The sequence below is a fragment of the Haliotis cracherodii genome, unplaced genomic scaffold, assembly GCF_022045235.1.
Source record: "Haliotis cracherodii isolate W230 unplaced genomic scaffold, xgHalCrac1.p SCAF_4, whole genome shotgun sequence".
In the NCBI taxonomy this organism is placed as follows: Eukaryota; Metazoa; Mollusca; class Gastropoda; order Lepetellida; family Haliotidae; genus Haliotis; species Haliotis cracherodii.
Genome location: NW_027266297.1, coordinates 40,872,438 through 40,877,745, shown reverse-complemented (window position 1 = coordinate 40,877,745; position 5,308 = coordinate 40,872,438). Strand labels below are relative to the sequence as shown.

Genomic DNA, 5,308 nt, shown 5'->3' with positions numbered 1-5,308 from the left:
AGTTGTACATACATGTTTCCCATAAACCTACACTCAAACTGTACATACAAGTTCTACATGAACCTACACCCAAGCTGTTTGGGAATATTCGCAAATCTGTCTGTCAATGTGTCTACATTGGTTCACAAGTACTTCCTAAAAAGGAAAATGTAACTTATGCTGGATTGCTTCTAAGTACATCAAAGAAAACCTTAGAACGTACCCATCTAATATGTGAAAAACTCAGAATGTTAGTCAATATAAATTATAATCATGGACTATACTTTGGTGGCTTAAATCCTATCCCAGCTGTTCGTATATGGGAAAGGGTAATTTTACCATGTGGTCTATTTGCTTGTAGTGTATGGGGTAAACTGTCACCGAAGGAATACGAAATGCTTGAAATTATTCAACGTTATTTTTGTAAAAAGATTCAAGGACTGTCTAGACGCACTCCTTCCGTCGTCACCAGAGATTGTCTGGGTTTAATTTCTCTCCAGGCGTACATTGATCAACGAGCTCTCTTATTTTTGGGAAGACTGTGAAATAGTGACATTAACTTTGCATTTAAAAGACTATTTCAGCACAGACTTGTTCAGTATGAACTCGATACAATTAAAGAAAAAGATGATAAATGTAAAATGTCACCCGTATACCACATGCTTTCACTTGTAAACAAGTATGAACTCAATAATGACATAAACACATATACCATTTATTCTCATTTCCCCTCAAAACATGCATGAGCGAATCGAGTTAAAGAACAAATAAGCGTATGTGACAATAACATAATTCATGTAGAGATTCATTCAAGAGAAAACCTAAAACGATACTCTCTTATACGATCACCTAAGGTAAACAGACTTTGGTTACTAACAATTGAAAGGCCGGAACACTTCTATGATTTAGCATATTTATTATGCCTTAGCACCTACAGTATACAATCTGATGAATGTTTATGCGGCACATTTGCTTTTGATATTATCAAACATGTGTTTATGTATTGTAAAAAGACTCAACAACAAAGAAATATTCTTGTTGAGTCTATTATTGATTTACTAGATGTGACAACTTTTTCTAGTATCTGGAACGATGATGACGATACCTTTCTGTCCTTTTTACTTGGCGGTTTGCCAACAGAAAGTACTATGGCAATTGAATACAATCTATGGGCAAATATACATGTAATGCTTCGTGTATGTAAAACTGTTAAAATGTGGAAAAACCTACTAAGAAACATCATTTGATAACGATGTGAAACTGTCTGTACATACAATATATCTACACTCAAGCTGTACATAAATGCCCCCCATGAACCTACACCGAAGTTGTACATTCATATCCCCCATGAACCTACACTCAAAGCTGTACATACATTTCCACCATGAACCTCTCAAGCTGTACATACACATTCCTAGTGAATATACTTTCAAGTTGTACATACATGTTTCCCATAAACCTACTCTCAATTTGAACATACATGGTCCTTCTACTTCTCCTAGATCTTATCAACGGTCAGAGATTCGCTTGGATTGGTTTACGTCGCAGATGGGACCACAACTTTAAATGGGACGACAGCAATGAGGTGAGAAAGAAAGATGAATTGTCAGTTTGATTGTAATTCTCAGTTCAACAGTGAGCCAGAATAGCAAAACAAGGGACACACAGAATCTCAGTACCATTTATCAATTATGCTGAGTAAACTACTCAAGAAATGTCACCAACAACTATAGGGGTATAACTCTTTTGAGTGTTTTCAGTAAGATTTTTACCAGTATTATACACAAACGTTTAGTATTTTGGACAGATTCCTTTAATAAGATAGATGATGCACATGCCGGTTTCAGGCATGGATACTCTACAATTGATAATGTATTTGTATTGCAGACACTTGTACAGATATATTTAGCACGAAAAGGAGAAAAAATATATGCTATATTTGTTGATTTTGCTAAGGCGTTTGACTCAATTAACAGAAACATGTTGTGGTCCCTTTGCAAATCTCAAGGTATCAGTACTAAAATTAGTAAATTACTATGTTGTATATATATCACAATGTGAAGGTCTGTGTTCGAAACAATAACACCTTCTCTGATTCCTTCTACTGTAATATTGGGGTTAGACAAGGATGTATTCTGAGTCCATTCCTGTTTTCATTTTTCATAAATGAACTTTCGATACAAATATCTGAAAATTGTAACGAGGGTATCCAACTTCATCCAGAAACTATTAAACTTTTCCTACTTCTTTTTGCTGATGATATAGTTATGTTCTCGAGCACAGTACCTGGACTTCAAAAGTTAATAAATGAACTTGAGTATTATTCTAACAAATGGAAATTGAAGATCAATATCGATAAGACAAAGGTTATAGTTTTCAAAAATGGAGGGAAATTATCAAAACGAGAAAAATGGCTATATATAGGTTAAAAACTTGAGGTTGTAAGAAGTTACAAATATTTGGGGGTACATTTTACAAATCGACTTACTTGGTCACTGCATTGCAACAAAGCCGCACTGCAAGCCAAAAAGATTTTAATTGGCATTTTACAAAACCTAAAACCCCTTGGAAATATTAGCTTTGAAACATTCTCTAAGATTTTCGACACTAAGATCAGTCCTATTCTACTCTATGGTGCTGAAGTCTGGGGCCTAGAGAACTATGATACAATAGAGAAGGTACATCTATTTGCGTATAAAAGATTTATAGGAGTAAATTCCAACACTCCAAATGTTACAGTTTACGGGGGATGTACCCAATGTATATATTCAGTTACATAAAAGTAATAAAATATTGGATAAAATTGCTTAAAATGCCAAATACCAGATTCCCAAAGAAATGCTATAACATGATGATTCTTTACGATAGCAGAGGTAAAAATAACTGGGCCTTGGGTGTCAAAAAGATACTCCAATCTTGCGGGTATGAGTACATTTGGAGAGAGCAACATGTAACAGTACCAGATCGTTTCATATATAATTTAAGACAAAGGCTAAAAGATGTGTATTTTCAAAAGTGGTGCTCTTCACTAAATTTACAAAATAAGTTAAAGCATTACACCTGTTTTAAATCATTCATTCTGACCGAAAAATATCTTTTGGATATAAATGTTAAGAAATTCCGAACAGCAATATCCCGTTTCAGATGTAGTTCTCATGACCTTCTAATAGAAAAAGGTAGACATTTAGCGATACCAAGGATTTTATAAATATCTTGGTGTTTACTTCAGTAGAAACTTGTCATGGCATAAACATTTGTATCAAGCTGCTTTACAAGCAAGAAAGGTCTTTGTAAGTATCCATAAGAGTTTGAAAGTTTTAGAAACCATTTCTCATCAATCTTTTTTTAAAATATTTGATATAAAGATACTCCCAATTTTGTTGTTATGGGGCAGAAGTCTGGGGTTTACAGCACTTTGATGCCATAGAAAGGATTCATTTATATGTTTGCAAAAAGTATTTAGGTGTTAAAATAAACACTTCCAGCTTGGTGGTGTATGGAGAATGTGGAAGATTCCCTCTCTATGTATATTCAAATATAAAAGTTATTAAATACTGGCTGAGACTTATTGACATGCCCTCATATAGATTGCCAAAAAAGTGTTATAATATGATGATAGTTTATGATAATAATGGGAAAAGAAACTGGGTTACAGGTGTTAGAGAATTACTTTTCAGTTGTGGCTTTGGTGATATTTGGCAAAACCAAAATGTGTATTCCAAACCAATGTTTATACTTTCATTAACCCAGAGATTAAAGGATATTAATTTACAATCTTTGACTGCATCATTGACTCTAACAAACAAATGCTTTTATTACAAAATGTTTAAATCAGAAATAATTATGGAAGATTATTTATCAAAAGTTAATGTTAAAAAAATTCGAACGGCTCTTTCACGTTTTAGATGTTCTTCTCACGACCTTTTAATAGAAACAGGGCGCTATGTAAACATTCCTCGTGAAGAAAGAATCTGTAATCTATGTAGTTTAAACTCAGTAGAAGATGAATTTCATTTCTTACTTGTATGTCCAGTGTATTTACACCTTAGAGAAAAATACCTGCAAGCTTATTATTACAGGTACCCTAATATTATTAAATTTGTTACATTGCTGTCAAACACAAAAAGAAGTATCTTACAAAATGTGTCCATGTTCATATATTATGCCTCTTTATACCGACAGAACCTTATGAAAGAATAATCTTAGCTGCTTGGTACTAGGAAACTATTGAGTATATACATTAAGTACATATTTATAGATATTTGCCATCTGAATAAACTACAAACAAAAGAGTTAGAAATGGTATTAAACTACTAGGCTGTCATATGATATTGTGGGACGTGATATTACAAATGGTTAAGTATAGTTATATGTTTATGAAATGATATGATGTGACATGACATGATGTGATATGATATGAAGTGATGTGGTGTGATATGATGCATGAGGGGATATGATGCAATATATTATGTGTATTATAGAAATTGTGTAAATACTGTTTTTTTAGTGTACATATTATATGGCTTGCGGTCTTCCAGTGTTGAATAAATATTGATTGATTGATATGAAATAAATTGGCATGGAATGACATGGCATTATATGGTATGATATGATAAGATAAGATGGGACAAGCTATGACATTGCTAATGTGTTGTGTGATATGACATGTTGAAATGTGATACAATATAGTTGTGGTATATGGTACGATGGTATGTATAGTATGTTATGATAATGTTATATGAAATAATACTATATAATATGATCTTATAATAATGATACAATATGATATGATGTTATAGAATATGTTGTATGATATAACAAGATGTGATATGGTAATATAGAAATTAAGAAATTACATGGCATGGTATTGTACTGAATGTGTGAAATTATGTGACTGCGTTGAAATGCGAGGTGGAATGACGTGAGGTGATCTGGTGAGATATGTACATAAATTGTATAAAACTGTATATTCTTCAACTTGTACTATAGGCCTGTGGCCTCTTCAGTATGTGAAATAAAGAAATTCGATACCAAGGGAAAACAGAGTGTGTAAATATTGTACTTGCCAAGAGATAGAAGATGAATACCATTTTTTGCTAGTCTGTCCATTGTATGCAAATATCAGAAAAGAATACATACATAAATGTTTTTATCTGAATCCTTGAATAGACAAATTTTATATCCTCATGTCATCCCAAAATGAAACAGTCACAAAATATATTTCAATGTATATATATCATGCAATGAACATCATATCCTCTGCATTATAGATGTGATATTTTGTTACGATATATGTAATTCCTATTGCAACCATTGCTACTGTATGTAT

At 32.7% G+C, this 5,308-nt stretch overlaps 1 pseudogene; it reads left to right on the top strand.

The window, feature by feature from the left end:
* Window positions 1–2,903: 2,903 nt before the first annotated feature.
* On the top strand, window positions 2,904–4,179 carry LOC139478281 (uncharacterized; annotated as a pseudogene).
* The last annotated feature ends 1,129 nt before the right edge of the window (window positions 4,180–5,308 follow it).